This window comes from Paroedura picta, chromosome 10, assembly GCF_049243985.1.
Source record: "Paroedura picta isolate Pp20150507F chromosome 10, Ppicta_v3.0, whole genome shotgun sequence".
NCBI lineage: Eukaryota > Metazoa > Chordata > Lepidosauria > Squamata > Gekkonidae > Paroedura > Paroedura picta.
The window spans coordinates 19,821,913-19,847,611 of NC_135378.1; the positions used below are offsets into that span (position 1 = coordinate 19,821,913).

At 44.1% G+C, this 25,699-nt stretch overlaps 1 long non-coding RNA gene across 1 annotated transcript; it reads left to right on the plus strand.

Moving 5' to 3' along the window:
* The first annotated feature begins 233 nt into the window (after nt 1-233).
* On the plus strand, nt 234-23,218 carry LOC143819706 (uncharacterized). The gene is made up of 3 exons (XR_013225049.1): nt 234-1,209; nt 4,539-4,662; nt 23,002-23,218. It is a non-coding gene; the product is annotated as an uncharacterized LOC143819706 (long non-coding RNA).
* Nucleotides 23,219-25,699: the final 2,481 nt, after the last annotated feature.

Consider the following 25,699-nt stretch of genomic DNA (forward strand, 5'->3'; position numbering starts at 1 on the left):
ACAAGGACGGCCAGACCGCCACTGCCCCGGCCCTTACAATGGACTTTGATTGCCGGTGTGGCAAATGGCTGAAAACCCTGTAGAGCTACAGAGCTTACATCTTGGACCCAGGTTTCCTGTAAGAAAAGAATATCGTAACCACTTAAAAATTTTGAGAATTCAGGATCATAGAATTTGTTCTGCCATCCCCCCAAGTTCCAAGATAGTATCTTTAACAGTCAATCCGAGTTTGAAATTTTATCTAATTCTCCCCTTGAATCTGAGAAGACACATCCATTTTTGGAGGGGAGTCCATGAGTAGAGGAGGACTGTTTCCGTGCAGATGGGCCGTTTTTCACAAGTTCACACTCCATTGGCTGGAAGATTGAAATTTCATCTCTGGAGCTCTGTATCTTATCAGGGAGTAACTTGGGCGGAGGGAAAACAGCTGGAGTGCTTGGTGATGTGGATGTTTGGTTGCAGTTTGTTGGTGGGGATAGGTTTTGAACTGCTGAGACTTCGTGAATTTTCAGAAGTTCCAACCTGAGACATTCTAGTCTGTTTGTGATGGCTAGACGTTCTGATGTTGGGAGGGTCGAAAAGGAGTTGATAAGGCCCTCTTCAAAGGAGTTTTCAAGGTGAAGATCTCCAGAACTTGAGAGTAGGCAGTCTGGTTGGCCAGGCCGTCTAGAAGGGTCCTGTTGTAATGTGTTATTTGATGTTTCCTCAGGAAGCTTTTCTGCTGGTATAGTGGTTTTCTGGCGAGGAGGATTTGAAAACAAAGCAGTTGTTACAGTATTAGTGAAGACTCGAATGGGGAAAACTCCTTTAGGACCCAGGATAGATTTCTGTCTTAGGAGTAGAGAAGGTATCCTTGGACTATTGAAGGTGAGCATAATTCTCTGTGCCTGATTTGCATAGTTAAGGAATTCTGTTGAGATTAGGTCTATAGGGAAGTACCTCTCTATGATTAGGGTTCTCAGATGTTTGATAGCCAGGTGCTTAGAATTCCAAGGGGGGACCCACCCCTTGTACCGGCAGATAACCAGGCAGACTTTACATGGTTGTAAAATCAGGTGTTGGAGTTTTCTTTTGTCTTCTGACTGCCTTGTGTAAGGATTCTCACAGGTCCTTGTGGTTGAACCAGAAGGATAATAAGATGGCTGAGGGAGAGGCCCATTAGAGGCTAATTTGGACTCCCTCAGGGTGACTAGCCTTGAGACTGTCTGGGTAAGTTTTTCGAGTAGATAGCCATTCCTTTTCAACGCGCAGAAAATACTCTCCACTGTTCTTGCAGTCAGCTCCAAGAGTTCTCCTGCAAGGTTTTCTGTGCCTCCTTTACTGTCAGCTTCTAGGAGTGAATTGTTTGGATTTAAGTTTAGGTTTTCTTCAGTTTCTGCCAGAGGAGTAAAACGGTTCTTGGTGGGAATGCTAAATGTTGAGGCATTGCTGGTCACAAAGTAATCCCCTATTCTCGTCTGTTTTTGAGCTGGCAAGTTTAAATCCTCTTCACACCTGCGTTTTACTCCCATTCCCATATGATGAGTGGCGGCAGAGACACTTGGACAATTAGTTAAAGGAACAGGTAAGCAGACAAGCAAAAAATTGCTCCAAGCTGAAAACAATTTTTTGTAACTTTGTAGTTCTGTAAAACAGTGGTTATTGAAGAAAAAAAAATTCTCCCCCCTTTTATACTAAAGCTGCTATTGGAGAGCTTGAAGTTAGGCTGCGATTTATGGCCCTCTGCTAAGGAGGCACTTCTTGATAAGCGCTGCTCTTCCGTGGTTGGTATAATTAACAAAATAAGATTGAGGAATGCCTTCAGTTCAGAGTAGCACAAGATAGCACAAGATAGCACACAGCCACAGACCTTCAGGAAACTTCAATTAGCAGAGTAAAATAACAGAATAAAATATAACTTGCGGAGCGGGATAGCCGGTGTTTCTATCTGGACGCCATCTTGCCGTCGCCTCATTCTGGATACTCATTTTACCAACCTTGTAAGGATGGAAGGCTGAGTCAACCTTGAGCTGGCTGCTGGAATTGAACTCCCAGCCTCATGGTCAGAGCTTCAGACAGCATGTTGGTGGCCTTACCACCCTGCGCCACAAGAGGCTCATACATCTTGGTACAGGTCAATTAAGGTGAACCCATGGTTGTCCCAACCTATTTTCTTTACATTTGAATGGGAGAGACTAGAATGAGAGTTACCACCTGCTCCTGCCCAATTACTCACCTTTGCAAGGGAATGCAAACAAAACTGCAAGGTACTAGAAGATTTATCATGTCAGATGACTGCCTCCCACTTCCAAATCAGAAAAAAAAAATGTGACCAGTTCTCATGCCCTGAGCTAGATAGTCCAGGCAAGACTCATCTTGTCAGATCAAGGAAGCTAAGCAGGGTATAGCTTTGGTTAGTATTTGGGTGGGAGACCTGGGAAGATTAGGGTCATGACACAGGGGCAGGCAATCGCATATCACTTCTGAATGCCGCTTGCTTGTCTGCCAGACAATTCTACGATCTCCTGGCTACACTACACTACACACATGACATAATTCATTGCAATACATACATTAATGACGAAACACACCATTGGACATTTTGGGCAGCCTTTGTTAGAGAGCTAATGCCTGAAAACTAGACATCTTTCAGAGTCATTAAGTGACTCTGATACTTTACAGCAGTGGTCCCCAACCTGCGGGCTGCGGCCCGGTGCCGGGCCGCGAAGGACATGGCGCCGGGCTGCGGCTCCCTCTCCCCGCCCCCCCAGCAGTAAAAAACTTCCCAGGCTGCAAGCTTGCGGCCTGGGAAGCTTCTTACTGCGGGAGGGCGGGGAGAGGGAATCAGGGCCGGCCGCGCCCATGCGTCCCCCGGGCGCGGCCCACGAGTGCGGCACGAAACGCGGGCGCGGCCCCCGGGTGCGGCCCACGAGTGCGGCACGATGCGCGGGCGTGGCCCACGGGTGCGGCACGATGTGTGGGCGCGGCCCGCGGGCGCGGCCGATGCATGGGCATGGCCCGCGCAGGCCGCGGGCCACGCCCCGATGCCCTGCCGGTCCCCAACCTCAGAAAGGTTGGGGACCACTGCTTTACAGCTCTTACTTTGAAGCTTTTATGGGCTGTTGTACATATTTTATATGTGTTAAGAACTGATATGTTCTAGTATCAGGGGTAGTCAACCTGTGGTCCTCCAGATGTCCATGGACTACAATTCCCATGAGTCACTGCCAGGGGCTCATGGGAATTGTAGTCCATGAACATCTGGAGGACCACAGGTTGGCAACCCCTGTTCTAGACCTTTGAAAAAGGCCCTATAAGGGCCAAAACACATTTGTCTATTGGTTCACATAGTGCATAGCATACTGATTTGCAATAGCCCATGGCCTGGATATATGTATTTAATTCCTACAGTTGTATTTAAAAATTGTGCACAATAAAAGTAATATAATTTTAACAACAATAGACATTCAACCTTTGTAGCTCCTAACTGTTTCCACTTGGGTTTTTAGGGTTCCAGTTCTAGTCCCCCTCCTTTTTTTTTTTACACTACACACATGCCATAAAATACTTAAGAAATTTGGATTGAATTGTAATGATACCTGCAGCATATTCTAGGTGAGCAACAGCATGTGTGGGAGAGCTCAGATTAGTGTGAAAATGTTTGCTACAGTTCTTCCTATCCCCCCCCCCAATGCTGAAAGAAAAGTTCTGCTTTGACATGACACTGAGATGTGATTTTTGTCTTTAAAATCATTCCCATGTTTTTCTATCTGTAGCTCAGCCTTTCTCAACTTTTATTTTTTACCATTGAGAAATCCCTGAAAAAATCTTCAGGCTTTGAGAAACCCCAGAAGTTGTGCAAGCATGCAGACTATGGTTGGGAAGCAGAGCTGTGTTTGCCCACACAGGGCCCTTCCCCTTCTCACCTCCTCCCGGCCTGTCATTGGCTATTTCAGGAGGGGGGCAGATGAACATTACCAAATATGGTCATATCACACAATAAACATTTAATATTGTATCTCTCTATATCTCTATTTAAAAAAAATATTAGTTAACTCCCACCCATTCTGGAAACCATTCAAAGGCCATCAAAAAACCCCAGGGTTTCACAAAACCCTGGTTGAAAAAGCCTGTGGTAACTATATATTCATGTTGGGAATATGAAAGAGAATATGAAAGAGAAGGAAATACAGTCCAATAAATAAAAAAGTGTTTCTTACATACTGGATCAAAATAAAAACAGGCCTCAATAGCACACACACACCCCTCCAGGCTCGCCCTTTTGTAACTGAAAGGAAAAGTAATCTAACAGTAATAACAAATATGACTAGAACATGGCTGCCATGTTGCTCTGTCCAGTAGTCCTTGTTGGTTACAAACTCCTTCTAGCAACAATGGCTTGAGTGAGACATTGAAGAGTGGTGGGAAAGATGCCGGCCATCCGGATGAACCTTGCCCAAACCCAAACTCCCACCCCTCAAGTTAGGTTTGGTTTGCTCTCAATGTCTGACTTTTCCAAACTTTTGTGCATGGAGGGACACTTGAAATCATTTTTTTAGGCTTCACAGAGGCCCAGAAGTGATGAGAAATGGCCATGCTTCACTGCCCATGCCCACTGGATGGTAAAAGAGACTTTTTCATGGAGTCACGAAGTGCCATGAGCAGGCACACCAAGCATTGAAGGTAAGAGTCCTGTGTCAGGTTGGGAGACATGGAAAAGACAAGGGTTAGTGCTTTCATTTAAGCTGAAGTCCACAGGAGTAGATGAAGCATTCTTATATTATTCATTACTGCCTCCATTGCCTTGCAGGGTGATATGCGTGCCAATAAATACTCAAGCATCTTGTTTGGCATAAAACAGGCCACAGCTTTATTAACCAACACAAAACTGAGGGTTGGCCTGGAACGAGGTGGGGAGTGAACCTGCGCAGCTGTCCAGCTGCTCTTATGGGTTCAAGGGGTGCCCTGGGTCCCCCTTCCTCCCAGCCGGGAGGAAGGATCCCTTGCTCCTTGAAACCCTCCACTGGGAGGACAGAAGATGGTTGCCGGGCATCCACCTCATTCAACCATCCCTTCCTCCTGGTTCCGAGCCCCTGACCCACCCAGCCAGGTAAGGCCGTGCTCTGTTTTAGCCGGTCTCTTACAGAGACTCCCACCTCCAGGGTCCCAGCATGCAGGCTGCTCCCTGGACAACACTGTACCTTGTGCCCCTATACCACTGCTGTGACGAAAGCAAACAGTAAACATAACTGGGTGGGAAGGTGGGTCGCCGCCTCCAGCTCTCCGATGCGAAAAGGGCCAGGCCTGCCCATGTGGCACCTTAAAAGGGCGCCAGACAAAGCCCACCCCTAATACCACCGTCTCTGCGCGCTGAGCAGTGTGCCCATGCTCCCAGCTGAGCCGATGCAGCTGTGTCATTTCCTGGCCCCACTCACCTGCTGCAGCAACAGCGGCCTTAGGTGAGTCACCGGCCGCTTTTTGCCAACGCACCTAATGTTAGGTGCTGTCTGTCAGGTTGCCCCCAGGTTCCCTTTCTAAGGTGTGCTTGACCAAAGTCCCAGGAACCTCTGTTGAGAGTTCTCCAATGGTTTTCCCCCTCCCCCACTGTGTGTTCTCATGCTCAGATCCAGATGGGCTCTTGGCTTTATCCGTTCATGTCTAGAGGTATCAGTTGAGATCTTCCTTTCCTTTAAGATAACATCTGTTTTGTGTGAACTGAAGGGGTGTATGTGGGGTGTATGTGTTTGTGGGGGGAGTTTTCTCTCTATACCTTCATATTTGTATACATGTGTGTATACATGCATACATTCAGGAAACCCTTCCAGGGCCATCAAGAAACCCCAGGGTGTCACAAAACCCTGGCTGAGAAAGCCTGGTCTAAAGCATCTCAGTGCTTTTCTTTGATGCTATGTTCCTATAAGTTTATTCCTGGAATAAACTACTGAATCTTTTTGTCTAAAATTCCATGTTTGTCTATTTTGGGGAGACGTACTACAGTACATGACCCTATCAACTTCTGGATGATCCCTCTCAGCACCCTTTGAGTCACTGCTAGTGCCGTCCTAAGCCCTGCTAAACCTATTGTCTTCAGTGCGCTTAGTAGGGTACAACTGACCTGAGGATCACATTAAGAGGCAAGCTCTTAGATAACCCCATTCCCTAAATGTTACCGGGTTTGCCCAAAAATGTGTAGGCTCTGTAGTTTTTGTTGGAGGGGGAGGGAGTTACAAAGAAGTCAGCTAGGGGACACACCTCTTACAATACGTCTGCAGACGTTAATGATGGTTGTAATCCTTAACATACGAAAGCCTGCTGTGTAGATATATGACCTACAAGGCATATTTGGAGATCTTTTGCATTTCCCTTCCCTAAAGGTTCATGTTTGTCTAATATAATTCTTTTCCATTTTTTTTGTCTCTCTGTTGGGGGGAGGAAGAAACCTGGGCAGTTTCTCTCTTTGAAAAGAGCATAAAAACAGGGCATATGAAAGAAAACAAGCTTACTTTGAAGTGTGTGAGAGAGAGAACTGTGCTGTTAGTTACCACGGCATTGTTAGTGGTTTCATAAATGCATTGAATTTCAAGAGAGCGAAACCGGCAAATGTATCACACCATTCTAAATGCCAGCTTACTGCTGTGGGGGGGCATTGTATCTACCTGTCCTTGAACGAGGCAATTTGAGCGACAACATGAAGGCAGGAGGGGAGGGGAGCGGGCTTTTAACACATCAGGCTCCATCTAAGCCAGAAGGACAGAGAGTCTGACATATGAAAGCAATATATTGTTTAGTGTGGGAATCAATTTTATTATGTCTCTAACAGATTTCCTTCCTTAGCCTCCACATTCTGTGTTTTTTCTTTTTTAACAATGTCTTCTGCATTGCTCTGATATCATTTTGCATGGGGTTGCCTTGTAAAAACGGTCACAGAGTAACTGTCATTGCATTACTGGTCCCGTCGCCGTAAAGCTATCTCTCCAGACCTGCCAGGACAGAAATTTGTTTTCTCCTTCACCTGAGGTGTCATTTTCTGTGGGCTTGCATTAAAGAAAAAGAACATAATCTTTCACAGGCTTTCTATGAAGTATTCTTTCGTCTTCTTCAGGGGATCTCAGAATGGTCACATATATTACATGTGCATGGCTGTGTAAGAAAAGCGAGTGCTATGAATTCATCCAAGAGAGGTGGATAGATGATTCAAAAGATGCACTCAATGGGTCCATTCAGATGTCACATCAACCAAGATGAAGCCTGATTGTGCATGAACAATATCACATGGCATACTCCCAAGTGACAGATGTGCTCTTCAGAAAACTTGCTGCTTATTGTGACCTCCTTGGGACTATCTCTAAAGCAACAGTTAGGTCAAGGGTACCCAGTCTACCTGGGTAGATGCAGAGACTATTTTCATTGGCTCCTTTAGTCCAATGGTACTTAAAAGACAAGCAACATTTATTCCAAAATGAGCTCTCCTACAGTCTCCTTTCCTTTATATTTTTCAAATATAGTCTTATTAAAGACTAGAAGGAAAGCCCGTTGTACCCAGGAATATAACAGAGTTGGATGCAAACCTGCATTGTGGCCTTCCTGGAGGTGAGGTACAGGGTAAATCTCCCCACAGAGCCCAGCTGCAATGATAGTTATGCTTGAGAACTGTAACATAGAGGTGTGGTTAGCACCTCATATCAAAGTACGTTTGTTTACAGTAAATTCTCTTCGACAATCTAAGCTAGGAATAATCCTAATCTTCAAGTTATATCTTCAATAAACTCTTCTGAATGCCTTTTGAGTAGTAGGGCCTGCAAAAATGGAGATGATGATGATGATGATGATGATGATGATGTGTGAATTAGCTCTCAATCAAATACTCACACTAGAAATTCTACTTAAAGGAGTTTTGCAGCTATATTTATGAACCAGACTTCTTTCTGACAGTCTCAGTCTGAACTAAATTCCCTCCATCCCACAGCCAGTCTAAAAATTCCCCATTAATGTTATTACATTTAATGACCATACTTATGGCTCTTCTTATGCTCTTAAGAGATCAGGTGTGGTAGAAACATTTTAAAAATAGTAAACAAGTACATACATAGACATTGTTTGTTGCCATGCTTGTGTTTCACTTTCCTCTTTTTGCATGGAAATTGTGGAAGGAATCCAGTTAATTTAACTCTGGTTACCTGTGATGTACGCATGCTGGCACATAATTTAATGCAAGTTTTATTCAAGGTGCACACACATTTCCTCAGATGAAACGTCATGGAATGGAAATAATTCGTTCACACTTATAGGTGAAGTGTACAAGTAAATTAACATACACCATAAATTAAAATTGTTAACAGATTCCAGAGATACATATCTCAACAAGCTATTTGGATTTGTTTTGACTTAGACATGCTTATTGAGCCTAAGATGTTTTCCATGAAATGCAATTTCCTGCAATTCAAACAAATCCAAATAGCTTGTGATATGTGGATTAGTCTGGCCACCCGCTGGGTTTGTCAACATTCAGGCTTAACCTCATCTTGATTTGATGTCTGAAGGTAGCCAAAAATTCCTGAATTAATTCAGATGTTTTTGCCTGTCATTTTAGGAACTGTTGAGCCTTCTTGAGGCAGCTTTTCCCTCGAACATTCTCATATCTTTGGGAGAATGGTCATATAAAATTAATATGATGGGCAGATTAATTAGTAGCTTTCTATCTTACTGCAAAGACCATCTTGATAGACATTGGAAAGATGTCACCTTAATCTTCTTTCTCCAATGGTCCAAAGCTCATTATAAAATGAAGTCACATATAATGAACTGAGTTGTACCGGTATTATTAGTTTCAGTCAAGAGTATGAGATCCAAATGTTTTTAATTAATTAATTAATTAGAACTCAGTTCTTGTCAGTTGAGACTTGGACCATTTCTGCACATGGAGGTAAAATGTACGTAGCCTCCAGCTTGCAAACATAGGATTGTTAACCTTGTTTTTGCGGCCCTCCAAATGGTTTATCTATCCCACGTTTCTCAACAACTGCATCATGCCTTTCCCCCTCTGTATGATGTGGTGGAGAAGGCAGAAGAGAGAGCAACACGAACTTTACTTACCACTCAGTGGCTTGTCAATTTTCGATGGCAAACAATCCCCTCTCAGTGGAGGTTTGTGGGTTTCAAAACTGTCCTGGAGTTGCAAAATTAATTTTTAAAAATGGACATTTATGCATTGCAATGCATTGAATCATTGCCTTGTCCTATGTTAGGGACTAACATTTTTGTTTAATGCTTTTGACAATGCTCGGGCAAGCGGACATCTTTGCCCAGAACAAACGTCCCCCCCCCATTACCTGTATAAACCCACCCATCAGCATACCTTTCCACCATTTTCCTTTGTTTCTTAAGAGTGGCCATTTCAGTAGTCTATTGAGAAAGGAGAATCTCTTGATGGCTATGCTGATTTAGGTTGCATCCATTGTTCAAGCCACCTCTTCCACCCTCACTCTGATCAGGGGAAACATGGCTCATTTCTATGGTAAGATGAGTTATCTAAGGTGCATGTGGACACCGCACAGATGTCTCTCTAGGTGTGCCTGGCATTGCCAGTACATTAGGATATTCCTATGGTCTAGGAGAGTGGTAAGGTGCAGGTGGTTCACTCTCACAGAGGTGCGCTTCCCAGAGCAGGTGTGGGTAGACAGGAGAACCAATGACTTGTGTGAAAATTTACTCCTGTCAACCTGGAATAACGATGAGTGGATCCTGAACATTAGGATGACCAGAGGCATCTTAGGGGAGATTGTTTCTATGCTCAGAGGGAGGCTGCAGCACCAGGCAAAAACATACCCCTGCCCAGCACAGTGGAGAAGAGGGTGGTCGTGACTCGATTGTACCTGGCAAACAGCATCCCATTTAGACTTGTCTCCCAGCAGTTCAGGCTGGGCATGTCCAATGTTGGAGAAATTGTGCTGGAAGTCTGCTTTGCAATAGAGGCCAAGCTCTACAGCAAGGTGGTGTGCCTGGGAGAAAACATTGGCAAGGTAGGTAGCCTGGGGTCCTGGCATGCTTGTTAATTTCTTTGGGGGGCACAAAAAACACACAGCAATGCAGACCCACCACTATGCCTCACTGGGCAGCTGCATGGAATACTAGTGAGGTTTGGGGTGCAAGGTTTCCTTTGTCTCAAGGGTATGCTTTGCTTGTTTTTTCCTGAAGAACATGGACAGGTTTGGCCACCTGGGATTACCCAACTGCACTGGAGCTGTGGATGGTTGCCACATCCCAATATGAACTTTGAACAGGAACATACAGGAGTATGGCAACAGAAAGAAGTTCTGTTCTGTGCTCCTGCAAGGGACCATGGACCAGACTGGACAGTTCATAGATGCAGAGGTGGGCTGGAGTGACAGAAGACATGATGCATTTGTCTTTCAGGAGTCCCATCTGTGCACTGCCATGGATGCTGAGGTTTTTGTCCCTGGGGACTCAATAGTCATGATACAGGGAGTTCAGGTGCCAGCCTTAATCTTAGCTAATGGGGCATACCCCCTAAGGTAGTGGCTCATCCCATATAAGTGGCTATGCATCGACCAGCAGAGTTATTACACCATGAGGCAGTCTCAATTAAGGAATGTGGTGGAGAGTGCCTTTGGTAGACTCAAGGGATGCTGGAGGTATCTTCTTGCTAGAATTCATGTTCTACTGGACAATGTAACCCCCGTGGTCATTGCATGTGTGATCCTCCACAACATATGTGAGGAGAAGGGGCACAAAATCCCAGTGCACAATGAGAAGCGGGACACTATGTTTGTGGATAAGGAAGCATCAATCACTGACCAAACCAAAAAGAGGATTTATAGGAGGATCAGAGGGTTAGAGATGCCATAGCAACACTGCTATTTAGGCAGTACTAGGGAAGATGAGAGTTCAACTATATGTGTTCTGAAAAACAAAAATAAAGTTGGCGTGGCTTGTTTAATGTTTGTGATTCTCTTGTCTTCCATAGCATGTCTGCAAGAGAAGGGAGGGGGATTGTGGGCTGGAAGGGGCGGTCATGGCCACTGCCAATGTAGGAACCTCCTGTAGAGGCTTGGTGGCTTGATGGCAACAGGGACGGCATTCATGATGGTGCTGCTGCTGCAATTGGCTCAGTCAATGGATACATTATATTTTAATCCAGGAGGGATGCTTATGTGTGGCTCTCCATTTGCCATCATGCCAGGGCCACGCAAAGGAGCCTTCTAGCAAAGGGCCAAAACTGAGGCTCTTCTACATGTGGTCCTGCACTCCAGGAGCCTATTCTCTTTGATGGCCAGCATACATATGCAGACCAGGAGGGCATATGTGTGTGTGTGGGGGGGGGGACTTGCCACCTGTAGGAGTGGGTTCACTTCATGCTCGTGGTGGTGCTTCCTAGCTCCAGGTGTCCCCATCCAACCACAGGAGCTCCACCCCAAGTTGCATACCTATGTTCCCTCCTTCTAGCTAAAAACAATGTTTGAAGCCCACTTATGGTGATCCACTTGGCTTTTCAAGGCAAGAAACATACAGAGGTCTCTTTGTCTTTGCCTGCCTCTGTCAAGCAACCCTGGAAACCTTGCTGGTTTCCCATTCAAGTATGAACCAGAGATGACCCTGCTTTGCTTCTGAGATCTGATGAAATGAGGCTAGATTGGGCTATCCAAGTGAGGGCCAGGGCCCCATAGACCAGGGTTTCTCAACTAGGGCTTCATGAAACCCTGGAGTTTCTTGATGATCCTGAAAGGGTTTCCCAAGTGGGTGGGAATTAATCATTTATAATATTTTTTAATGATAAATGTTTGTGGGGTTTCATTCATTCATTCATTCATTCATTCATTCATTCATTCATTCATTCATTCATTCATTCATACCCCGCCTGTCCCAGCAACTGCTGACTCGATAAAAACAGTAAAATGGTCATGTTGATCCATTCCAACTCCCAAAATGGCCAATGATGGGACTGGAGGGTGTGGGAAGGGGAGGTATATACACAGCTCTGCTTCCCAACCATATACTGCACAATCACACCGCTTCTGGAGTTTTTCAAAACCTGGAGAACATTTCAGGGGTTTCTCAATTGTAAAAAAGTTGAGAAAGGCTACCTTGGACAACCAAGGCCATGATATCTTTCTGAAAATATTTTCTGGAAAAATCTCCACTTGCACAGTTCAGATCCAGCTTATTTCAGCTCTTTTTTTGTATTTGTCTAGTATGCTTTCTGTTGTAGCAGAGAGATGGATTTATCTTTTTTAAGAGCCATTGTATTGTAGTGGTGAAAACGTTGGACTATAATCTAGGAGTCCCAGGTTCGAATCCCTGCTCTGCCATGGAAGCTGTTGTGTAGCCCCGAGGCAATCATAGACTCTCAATCTAACCTACCTCCTGGGGTTATTGTGTGGATAAGGTAGAGGAGAGGAGAATAATGATTACTGGGATATAAATCAATTAATAATTCTTTTTTGTTTCTCCACTTCTCACCATTGCTGAACTCTGAATCAGCAGAAGAAATGTTGAGGAAGTCCAATTGTGTATGTGATAGCAACTAAACCATTATGCAAATGGTTGAGGTTGTGACAGAAAGCCATTCAAAGCTCTAGTTGGGTCCACAAAGTGGGACCTTCTGCATACATTGGATAATGCACTTTCAGTGAGATTTGCAGTTTTTACTGTGTGAAATATCTGGAGATTTGAATGAGGAGTCTGGGGGAGGGAGGGGATCTTTAGGAAAGGGCAGGGTATAGTGTCATAAAGGCCATTTTCCAAAGCAGAAATTTTCTCCAGTGGAATAAATGTTTTAAATAAATCAATAAGCCCTTGTGCTGACATCACAATCCACAATGGGCCTCTGAATTCAATTTAAATCATCACTGGGGGTACCGGGACGCCCAGCACAAGTTCAGTTTGGATCGTCCATGATAAAGCCACCATGGATGGAGCAAACTCTCTTTCTTGGGAAAAATTTTTCACAGTCAGAGTAGTTCAGCAATGGAATAGGCTGCCTAAGGAGGTGGTGCGCTCCCCCTCACTGGCAGTCTTCAAGCAAAGGTTGGATACACACTTCTCTTGGATGCTTTAGGATGCTTAGGGCTGATCCTGCGTAGAGCAGGGGGTTGGACTAGATGGCCTGTATGGCCCCTTCCAACTCTATGATTCTATGATTCTATGATTCTTCCACCAGGCATTTTGTTGAAGTAAGATAGGGTCACTCCTTCTGTAGCCCCCATGGTCCCCTCATGCCCAACATCTCCTGTGGACATCTATTTTATTTATTTGTTTGTTTATTTATTTTCATATTTATATAATGTCACACTCCATTCGGACTCGCGGCGGTTACACACTTTTCTTGGATGCTTTAGGATGCTTAGGGCTGATCCTGCGTAGAGCAGGGGATTGGACTAGATGGCCTGTGTGGCCCCTTCCAACTCTGTGATTCTATGATTCTATGATTCTATATTTGAAAATACAGCAGAACAAAGCAAAAACCAGGCCTCAAGCGATCCTCGTGATACTTATCATGCAAAATATAATTATCAGGTAAACATCAATGTAGGTCTTTGTATGCCCTTAAGAATTAGTCTCCCAAAGAACCAGCTCAGCCCCTTTTCAAGTTTCAGAAGAGTTTCTTTAAATATTTAAAATGGAAAGAGCCCTCCCCTCCCCCACCCCCTTCCGGCTGCTGAAAGGAGAACTTGGTTTTGTTTTGTTGGGAAAACATGAAACAATTGAGATCGCTTGTAATCAAAAGCCCACCCTTCTCTGACTTGCCACCTCCTGTGGTAAACACAGAGCAGGCATTTGGTATCTGATGTCTTAGAAGGCTCACCGTTATGTCAGAATAAAACCCCTATGCCCCTGCTCCGTTCTAAATCTATGGGAACTAAAGTCCCGTATTAGCCCGAGCATCTTGTGAAACGTCAGGAGGCTAAAAGAAGAACATGTTTGCTGGTCTGAAGTCTTGAAAGAACTCTTCTGGGCTTTCTCACGCTAGCAATCTGGACCCTTTCATGTTTTCCTAAGAACCAAAAACAAGAGCTCTTTGAAGATGTTAGACCAGAAAACATGCTCTCCTCTCCTGCTGATGCATAAAGCGTTCAGGTTCATCAGGGTACTTGAATCTCAGTAGTTTTAGAACAGCATGGGAATGTGGAGGTGTTATTTTAAAATAATTTGGAAGCTTCTAAGGTGCAGAATAGCTATTGTCCATGCTGGCTTTACCCCACAGGTAGGCAACCTTTGACCTTTGGGAAGAGGTGGATTGCTTAGTGGCTTACTGTGATCGTATTGCTCAGCATTTTTGCTGATAAAATATCTCACATCCATTCTCACTTGGACTCCATGCTAGCAGTGACAGGGTCAGATGTCGCCGGGGTGCTGACTTGGCCAATTGTCTAGGATACTTTTCAGTCTATTCAGCCCGAGGAAGTGTCAAGTCTCTTGTCAAATTCTCAATAAGCAGACTCGTTGGAAGAAATTTCTTTATTGAAGAAAGCAATGGAGTGCAAGGTGCTTCATCACCAGGACCAAAAACAAGCTTACAAGCATCACTTTAATGTTTTCCCTGAGATCTCCTCCCTCCTCCCACCCCATTCAAAATTAGACATGCCAAGCAAAATACCAAGCACAAAAGCTTCCCAGGGAATGTTTCCCGAGAGAAGCATCTGCTAACACCTAGACACTACAAAGCATTTCTAACCCATGCATATACCAGGTCAGAGCAATTTTAAAAAATGCTCTGGGAAAATTTTATATTTATATTTATATTTATATTTATATTTATATTTATATTTATATTTATATTTATATTTATATTTATATTTATATTTATATTTATATTTATATTTATATTTATATTTATATTTATATTTATATTTATATTTATATTTATATTTATATTTATATTTATATTTATATTTATATACCGCCCTCCCCGAGTGCTCAGGCGGTTTACAGAAAACAGGGAAGGATACAATTAACACATGGTAACAGGTAACAGTAACAGCAGTAATATTATAACAATAATAACAAGATCATAACAATAACACCATAAAATAGAAATTGTGAGAGCTTCAGCTCAACTCTTACTGGACCCTATGGGCAACCAATTAGTGTTGGTCATAGAGGGGGGGAGCTTGAGGGCCAACTGGAAGCGGTGGTTTGCTAGACCTCAACCAAATGCCTTGCGAGGAGCTCCCTATTGCAGGCCCTATGGAACTGTATAGGTTCTGTCAGGGTCCTGATCTCCTCTGGGAGTTTGTTCCACCAGGTGGGGGCCAGAATGGAGAAAGCTCTGGCCCTGGTTGAGGTCAAGCGGGCTTCCTTGGGGCCAGGGACCACCAGGAGGTTGGATGTAGTAGAGCGCAAGGCTCTCTGAGGAGTGTAGGTGGAGAGGCGGTCCCTCAGGTATACTGGGCTCAGACCGCGTATGGCCTTAAAGGTGATAACCAACACCTTAAGGCTGATCCGGAATTCAACTGGGAGCCAGTGCAGCTGCTGGAGGATGGGCTGGATGTGGGACCTCCGAGGTGTTGCTGTGAGGACCCTGGCAGCTGCGTTCTGGACTAGCTGCAGTTTCCGGATCAAGGATAAGGGACTGTCTCCCCCTTTGGGCTTCTGTACTGACAAAATGGGCAAAGCAATCTTACTAACATGCCAAGCTTAGTTTATAAAGTTGATGATGATGTTATCCGTTCAGTTGTGATGAATCCTCAGTGATTCTATAGGAAAGTCTTCACCATGCGTCCCTGTCTCTAACTGCTTCTTTTAGTTGGTTCATGGTCATCCCTGTATCGGCTTTGATCGTGTCGAGCCACCAGATCCTTTGGCGACCATGTTTCCTTTTGCTGCTGACCATGCAGAGCATTAATGATTTTTCTAGCGAGTTTGATCGCATGCTGTGTCCAAAGTAAGTGAGCTTTAGCCGTAACATCTTCCCTTCCAATGACACAGTTGGCCTGCTCCTCTCCAAAACCATCTTGTTGGTAACTTTGGCTGTCCATGGTATTCGCAGCATTCGTCTCCAACACCATAATACGAAAGCACCTATTCTCCCCCTGTCTTCCTTCATGTGTTACTTAGCTTGTTATTCCTATTTGATTCTGGAATCTGATAAACATTTTCATTATGTTGTATGTTAATTTACTGATCACTATCTACCTACTGTATAAGTATAGATTGGCAACTCTCATTTCACTGTATCTAAGACATTGTGACTCATACAAAAGTGTATCCCTTGAACAGAACTTTGTTAGTCTTAAATGTGTCACTGGATTCCGACTTTATTCTTCGGCTTCAGACCAACATGGCTACGTACTTGAATCTATCAGCATCATATAGTTAAGGTAGAGATCACCAGTGTTCCCTCTAAGTTGTGCTCATCAGCAGTTGTTCATTAACACAGAAAGACCTGCCCAGCAGTAATCCGGAGCCCTGTGATATCTTGCACAGCCCATTTTAAGATTACAGCAGTTGTGTTTTGCTCGGAAGAACAAGAAGAGCTGGTTTTTATACTCTACTTTTCATACTGGAAGGAATCTCAACATGGCCGACAATTGCCTTCCCTTTCTCAACAGAAACTTTGTGAGGTAGATTAGATTATTTATTTGCGGTCATTGACCAGCATCAAAGTATAAATAAAACCACATACATTGTTACAGCATTTTAACAGCCAGGACACTCAGCATCAGAATATAAACAAAGCCACAAGCATTATTACAGCATTTTGATAGCAGGTCATTCGGCATCAACAGTAACCGAGGATTTCCGCACTCTGCTGGCAATGTAGCAAAGCTTCGCCACCGTGTAAGAAATACAATTATCTTTCTCTGCAAGGAAGATGTTATATGGGGATGAGAGGGGATGATAGAGCTCTGATAGAACTGTGATTGGCCAAAGGTGGAGGAGTGGGGAATCAAAATAGTTCTGCAGATTAGAAGTGATGATTTGCTCAGTGAGGGAAACAAATGTAGAGGGAACATTGGGGCAACCACAGGCAAAAAGCATGAAGCCACATGTCAATTTAAATAGTCAGAAGACCAGTTCTACCTAAGGCAGCTTCCTATGTTCACATGGCATTGAAACCATCAAGGTAGTGAACATGCGGTAGTGAACTGTTCCTAAAACCACAGTGATCTATGATCAGCTGCTGTCCCACAGGTTATGCTTGCCATAAAAGATGCAAAAGAATCATGATTATGGAGGTTTCTTTCAGGTCATCCTGCAAGGATCTATTCATTATTCAGCGGAATCTGCTCAGTCACCTTGCAAAACAGGTTTATTTGTTCTGCAGGGAGCTGCCTTCATGTACTGCTGGAGTCTGTCACTTCCGTATATTCTTTGTGTTTTCTCCAGCCTCACAGTGTTGAACTGTTGGATGGATTTTCAAGTTCCGGTGTTCGTTATTATGATTAGCATTGTGGTGGTGGTTATTTGCTAAGAAGGTGGAGGTGATGCCACCACTCTGCTTTGTCTTCTGACAGGTGTACCTGTAATTGAAAAATAAACAAACTCCACTTGCTGCTTTTTGGCTCACAGCAAGCTTTATTCCCCAGCTCCGTCTTTGCATGTTTATAATGAGCCCAGCTGCTATCTCTCCACTTCTGACCTCCAGCATCTAAGTAGTATAGGTAGTTCAGCAGGAAGCAACTGAATTGAGGCAAATGAAACATAATTAATGGACAAATCCCATCTATGGCACACACAATGTCTGACAAACCCCTTTGCTGTTAATGCCAGCTCTGTAATGATGTTGCAAAGCCAGATAAATACCAGTAGGTCATCTAGTTCTGTGTGTGTGGAGGTGAGGGAGAGCTAATAAATTGCGCTAAAACAAAACATTTGCCCCTGTGAATGTTTGTAACTTTGTGTGTGTGTGCTGGGGGGAGGGGACAATATCCCTGGCATCTCTCTTCTTCTGACCTCTGGAGTCATTTTATGTATTACATTTGAAGAAATAGGATCTACGTGAGTGATAGAAGACTTCTTTATCAACATGTTTATGATAGATCTTGCGACTGACTGTATCTGGGTTTTCCTGTGTCATCATTCAGAAAGAAAGGACATTGCTGGGATCAACCCATTGCTTGATGTTTTGGAAATCAGGGTTGTTAGTTATGAACAGATTAGCTAGGATGAAGCTCCAGGGCCCTTGGGGGGGGGAAACCCCAAACTCTTATAGAGTGGGTTGCGCATATGATTGCTACAGGAGCAGCCCTGCTTTTCTTTCTTCCTTTGGTGTCATTCACTATCTTTTGATATCATTTTAATTCAGGCTGAGGGACTATGGCTCAGTGCTGAAGCATCTGCTTAGCATGCAGATGTTAGTAAGTTTCAACCCTTAGTATCACCAGTTAAACGGATCAGGTAGTAAGTGATGTGAAAGATCTCTGCCTGGGAGCTTAGAAAGTTGCTGCCAGTATGAATAGGCAATACTGTCCAGGGATGGATGATTTGTTTTGGATAAGCTGAAAAGAATTAATGCTGATTCAGGTAACTTTGGACCTACCCGAGCTGAACCACCCATCCCTGCAATTTAAACTGGCAAGTTTAAATATGCCCCTCCTTTATCAAGAAGCACCTGAGAAGGTGGAAGGAAGAGAGATAGCCCACCAAAGCAGATGATGTGTCATCATAAACTTCTTGGCAGGCCATTTAAATGCCTTCTCCCCAGCTTTCATTGGCAGTAAGAGTATTCTCTGCTGCCAGAGAAAGCTCGGGGGAGCATTTAAAGAGTCTGTCAAAAACTGATGCTAATGTATCAGTTGTTTGGCATGCCTTTTAAATGCCTCCCTTCTCAGGCAGTGTCTAAGAAGGTGTGGGGGGAAAGAACCAAAGGCATAGAGCAGGGGCAGGTTGGCTAACCTGCATTCACTTTCCTTGAGCTTTCAGGAAATGGATGTCAGCATGGATCAAGATAACTAGCCTGCCCCCACTGTCCCTCTTCCCAGCTTGGTGTTCCCTTTAAATGTCTCTGCCCATTTTCTCAGGCAATGGAGACTGCTGCCTGAGATAGTAGGGGGAAATGACATTTAAATTTCATGTTACACCAAATCTTTTAATGAGTGGTGTGCTGGGCCCTTTAAATGCCTCCCCAAGCCTTATAAACAGTGCTACGAGCAAAGGTTTGGGAAGGCATTTAAAGGCATTTAAGGGACTCAACACACATGTCATTATCAGCCATTGGCACTCCATGATTTTGAAATGCCTCCCCAATCCTTTGGTGGCAGTTCTACTTGCAAGGCTTGGAGAGACATTTAAATGGCTTGGTGTACCACACAGCTGAAAATGGTAAGCGCACCCAATCCTTTAAATGCCTCCCCAATCTTTTTCAATCACATTTGCCTGAGAGACCAAGGATGTGGTGTGCCTGTCATTATCAACTGTTTGGTGGGTGCTCTCTTCCCCTCAGGCAGGGGAGAGGTTTTCTGCTGCCTATGAAGTGAGGGAGCATGTGCACATTAAAAACTTCTGAAACTTTTCAGATCTGGCTGAATTGATTTGGTCAAATTTGAAAAATTGAAGGGTCGTTTGTGTGATTTGGATTCAGAACAGATTGCTTCAGACCAAATCTAAAACGGCATGTTTTCTGTGTGTGTGTGTGTGTGTGTGTGTGTGTGCACATACCTAATACTGACGTTGATAGACTGATGGTCTGATTCAATATAAGGCAGTTTCATGCATTCCTTCTTTCATTTGTAGGCCCACACTCAAGTGTATGCATTTACAGAAAAAGGAATAATCCACCGAAAAATATATGGGAGACTCCTAGAGTGGGGGTCTTACGGGCATCATGAAACATTCTTCAGGGTTTGAGAAACCCCAGACATGGAATAACCATGCAAAATATGTTTGGGGAGTTCTACTTTTAAGACATCCATCCAGGGCCTCTCCCCAGTCCCTCCAGGCCCATCATTGGCCATTTTGGGAGGTAGAGGGTGGGTCAACATGACTATTTATATACGCATACTCCTCTTGCATTCACAAAACCTGTTAAGAAACCCTAGATTACATATAACCCTGATTGAGGAAGCCTCGTCTACCCTATCTTGCATCATAATTGATGATGTTGGAATATGCTGTCAAGTCACAGGGCTTTCTAGGCAAGAGACATTCAGAAGTGGTCTGCCATCGGCTGCCTCTGCACAGGAACCCTGGACTTTCTTGGCAGTCTCCCATCCACATGCTAAGCAGGACCAACCCTGCTCATCTTCTGAGATCTGATGAGATTGGGCTAGCCTGGACTATCCAGAGCAGGACATGACATTAGCAAGAACATGAAATGGGATAACTCATTTTGTGCTTCTTGGAGGGTTGCTGGGATAAAATATAAGCAACAAATGAGATGTCTTCTGCAAGAGTAACACTCTTTTGCACCCAAAATTTTCTGTCTTGCCAGTTTACTCACCACCAAGAAGGCTGCCATAACCCACCTGGCAAAGTCTAAAATGATAATTTACCAAGAGCATGGATGGAAGATCTTGCCCTTCCTTTGAGTGTCCAACAGGAACAACATCCATGGAGATATGGCAGCTGGGGGAGGGGGGATTGAAGGATGGGGTTCATATGGGGAGGAGTGGTGGAGGGTGATGGGAGGGTTTGAGTTTTTAAAGTTTTACTATATATTTTGTTGTATTTTAATCATATAAAATAAGGACCACAATTAATATTGAGGACTTTTCCCTGCTTCAAATAACATAGAAGCACCTCATATACTTATTACAAATGTTCTTTCTTTAACAAGAGAAATTATGATTCCCCTTTTTCTATTCATTCATTTTCATGGAGGGAGGAGGAAGAGGAAATGGTTGTATAATAATGGTAGCTTTAGGCTATATCGTTTGCCAGGAGAAAGGCAGAAGGGGAAGGAGAGGGCTCTGCCCATCAAAATGGATGACACCTATCCATGGCCCAAAGATCTTCTTTCGAAGGAGGAAGGAGAATTCAGAATCTACTTAGAGCGGATATTGTTTAAGGCGATTTTGAATGGGATGAGAATTTATGAGTGGGATTAATAATGAATGAGCCCATGTTGATGCTGCTGGAGTTTGCAAACGACCTCATCTGACCACCGTGAAGATGTCTGCTTTTCAGCAATAATGAAAGTACATAAATATTAATAACTTTGTTGAAGGAAGAGAGAGAGAGAGAGAGAGAGAGAGAGAGAGAGAGAGAGAGAGAGAACCTGTCACAGTACAGTTGTTGACTATACATAAAGTATAAGCAAGATGATGAAAACAAGTGTGTATTGCAATTCTGGGCAATCTTGCAGTGCTTAAGCATTTATTACTGGGGAAGAGAATGCAGAAGCCTCTGGTAGTAGCACCTATGATAAGAACAATTAAATGGGTAGTTTGGAGGCAATTACTTAACCAAGAGTATCGATTGCTTATTGGACCATAATGCAGGTGATATATATACACACGTTGCAAGTTAATAATTCTCAGCAAGGCACCCTTAAGCACACTGCTACAGTTGACATTACATGTCCTGAAATAAACCTGTACTTGGTCTTCCTGCAAAAAGCATCCGTTACTGTGCATTTGCCATTAAGTTTGTATTTATGTCACGGGCCAACTGTCAACATACTTGGAAAAAGCTTTGGTCCTAGACCCATACCAGTCAGGTTTCTGGCCTGGCCATAGGGTAGAGATAGCACTAGTTGGCCTGATGGATGACCTTCATGACCACTTGGACCAGGGTGGGTCAGCACTGCTTGTATTACTAGACCTATCAGCAGTGTTCAACACAGTCGACCCTGAACTTTTAGCTGACTGCCTCGCCTATGCTGAGATCAGAGGGACTGCCCTTCAGAGCAGTGATCCCCAACCCCCGGTCCGGGGACTGGTACCGGTCTGGGGATCAGTCGGTACCAGGCTGCGGCTCCTCCCCGTCCTCCTCCCCAGCTGCTGCCTCGGTGGCTGCCCTGCCACTCTGCCACTGGCTCACCTTTGGTGCTCTCCGGTGGCCACTATGGCTGCGGCTTCCCCTCAGTGTGGCATTGCGCAGCTGCTGCTGGCAGTGCCCCCCCCTACATGTTGATGTAGCTCAGGAAGTCCCAGGTCAATCCCCAGCATATGTTCATGTAGTTCAGGTAGTCCCAGATTCAATACCCAGCATCTCCAGATAAAATGATCCTGTAACAAGAAAGGAAGCTCCACTTAAATATTAGAAAGCATTTTCTGATGGTGGGGGCTCTTCGTAGATGGAACGTGCTGCCTTGGGGGGGGGGTGTAGTCTTCTTCAGTGGAAGTTTTTAGGAGGAGATTGGATGAGCACTCATTTGGAGTATGTGATTTTTAAATCCACAAGAAGGTGGGGGGCGGGGAGCTGGACTGGATGGCCCTTCGCAGTCTCTTCCAGCTTTGTGTGATTCAGATTCTAAAGTCAGAACCGCCAATCCAAAATCTGGAAAATAAGTTTAAAAATACAACAAGAAATGCAGCGTGCAATATACTGTGGGATTGTCCTCTTGGTTCAATACTGAAAGGGAGCCATGGCGATTTAAAAACAAAAGTGATTAAAGAATGCCAGCTGGGCTCTTCGACATTAAACGAGTGATCTGAAGATTCAATAACTGTGCTGATTAAATTGTGGACCTTTGGTGTTTGGATGGGCATGTGGAGGATTGCCCTGCTTCTTAAGACTGTGAAATGACATTGGGACATTTGTTCTCCCCTTTTGAACATGATTTTTATTTTTTGGGAGACTCAGAGCAAATAAAGACAAATGGGTCGTTGGTGCAGAATGCAAAACATTATCAAAACAGCACAGGGAGCTATCAGAATATATTAGGCAATACGTCCCGCTGTCTCCTGCTTGCTTAAAATAAAACAGAATAGGAAATGTCACTTCATTAATCTACACTCGAGACAAAGGCAAACCCAGTGGTTAGAAACCCCAGTCAAGGCAGCTACACTGGGGAGATTACATTACTGCCGTCTTCCCTAAATGCCGCACGAGCGCCTATTTAAACATTAATTCAATTAACTAATCATTTCTGATTTTAATTAACTCTCGTTTCGTCTCCAGTCACAGCCACAGAGGGCCGACAAGTGTGCATCTATTTAAGGTTCAGGAAGATTTCAGCGTTTGACATTGCTAACACCAACGGTTAACATGTTCGGCATCGCTAAGAACAATGCCAGAAGACTGCAGAGGGCCCAGAAAGAGCAACACAGAGAGCTAAGCATGCCCTCCCTCCCCCATCTAGCCTGGCTGAGTTTGCAAAGTCCCTCCACTGAGCGAAACGGACTTCTTTCGAGGCCGTGAACATGGAAGTCCATATTCTCATTTGTTGCAAATGGGTGGAAATTGACAGAGAAGCTATAAAGTCTCCTTTGATTTTGTGCCAATTGAATCTTTGTGTGTTTAGTGTGATTAATGAGGCAGATGTTACAAGATTTATTCTCCCCCCCCACAACAAAAAAAGGGCCTATAGGGGTCATCTGGATCGATGGATCATTAGTAGTCTGTACATATAAAGTCACACATTTAATGCATTTCTGTGGATTTTTTGCAGGGATGCATGTGGCTGATCCAAGGGGTTGGACTGAACAAGGGGTTGGACTAGATGGCCTGCATGGTTCCATTGAACTCTATATGATTCTAACTTTCTGAACCCCTATGTATGTTCACATCAATTACTACTTGTAAGCTATTACCTTTGCTAACAAAATTCTAGTGCCAGTGGCACTGTCCTAAGCAGAATTGAACTTTTTGAAGACCATTGACCTCAATGGCTTTATTTTATTTATTTAATTATTTATTATATTTATCTACCACCCTCCCTTCATGGCTCAGGGCAGTTTACAGAAAACTTGGAAATCATAGTACAGGTATAAGCATGGTTTGATAATAACAGCAGGATAACAGCAGTAGAAATAGAAACATTTGGTGATAATGACTTGTTCTTATTACAACATTAACAACAACATTAACAGTTGACTCAGTCCCATAGATTGATCAGTCCAGGTTTTGCTCCAAGAGCACCTCTGTATGAGGTGAGGGGTTCTGGGTCCCCAGTGGATGTTGTTGCTTCTGTTGGATCTTAATCAAATGCCTGGTGGAAGGGCTCCAGTTTGCAGATCCTCTGAAACTGTGGTATCTCCAACAGGCCCTGGACTTCTTCTGGAATCTCATCCCATCAGGTGGGGGCCAGGATGGGGAGGGCTCTGGCCCTAGTGGGGCCAAAAATGCTTCATTGGAGCTAGGGATCACCAGCCAGTTGGAGGTGACAGAGCACAGAACTTTTTGTGGGGTATAGACAGAGTGGCGGCCCCTCAGGTATGCTGGGCTCAGCCCACATAGACCTTAAAGGTGAGTACCAGGACACTGACTGTCACATGGATCACTGTGGTTAGGTGTTCTGGGGCCAAGTAGGGCGCTAGTAGTTTGGCTTGGCACAGGTGGTAGAACACCAGCTGCACTACTCCCATGATCTGCTCCTCAATGAAGGGGGAGATATTGAAGATCATGCCCAGGTTCCTGGAGGAGTGAGCCTCTGACACTTGCACCCTGTCCAGGATGAGCAATTGCACTTCCTTGCTTGGACCTTTTCTACCCAACCACAGGACCACCGTCTTTGAAGGGTTCTACTTCAGACAACTCTGCTTGAGCCATCCTGTCACTGCTTCCAAACATCTGGCTAAGGATTCTGAGGGGAGGGGGAATCAAGGCAGCCATCCATCAGGAGGAAGAGCTGGGTGTCGTCTGCATATTAAGGGCAGCTAGGCCTGAAACTCCGCACAGCTGGGCAAGAGGGTGCTTAAAGTTGTTAAACAAGATTGGAGATAGGACCACTCTTTGTGCATCTCCACATGTGATTCCATACAATTAGAAGAGTATAACTCTGTTTCGGAGTGCCCTGAGAGTTAGGACTGGTTCAGACTATTAGGTCTCCTTTGCATAAGGCCCAGAAGAGTCTTTCCTATGTAAATGACATCTTAATTATTCTGTTTTATCTATTCCTCTGTGCTATTTCTCTACGATGCTTTAGTCTTAGATATTTATCCTGCCACTTAATGAGAACTCTCTTTTGGTGGCTAGTGCACAGAGCCTTAACGTTCACATAAAATTCCACAAAGGGGGGGGGGGGCAATGGCACTGTTGTAAAGCAAGTTATGTGAAGTAGGTGTAGGATTGCGCAAAAGGGGCACAACCTGAGAAGAGTCATGCTTCTCTTTGCTAGAAGACTTAGGCCTGTGAAAACATTAGAAATAATACCCTCTCCCAAAATCTCAAAACTCAAGAACTGGATCCTATGGCTGAAAGCAGTCCTTCAGGTATGAGCTAAGTGTTTGTGCATCTTTTTACATGTGAATAACATACCACATAATACAATTTTATATCATGCACACACGCGCACACACACACAAAGATTCCTGGCATGGGAAAGGGCTTTAGGTATCAAAACTGTATGTTATGCATATAGATCTAGCCAAAGGTTAAGAAGAGTTAGTTTTTTATACCTTGCTTTTCACTGCCCGAAGGAGTATTTCCTGTATTACTTGACCTGCCTTGTAATGGACTTTTTTGATGTCATAACCATATTTTATACTTTTACCTGGTAGTTTTTTTTTATTGCTTGATCGGTCTTAAATAGCTTGCAGCTATTTGCCTTTTAAAAATCTGCATGGGTTTGTATGTACAGATCTCCCTGGTCACATTCTCTTGGGCCGTTTAAAGAGTCTTAGTCTGGATACCGAACTTCTGAAACCCTCATACCACC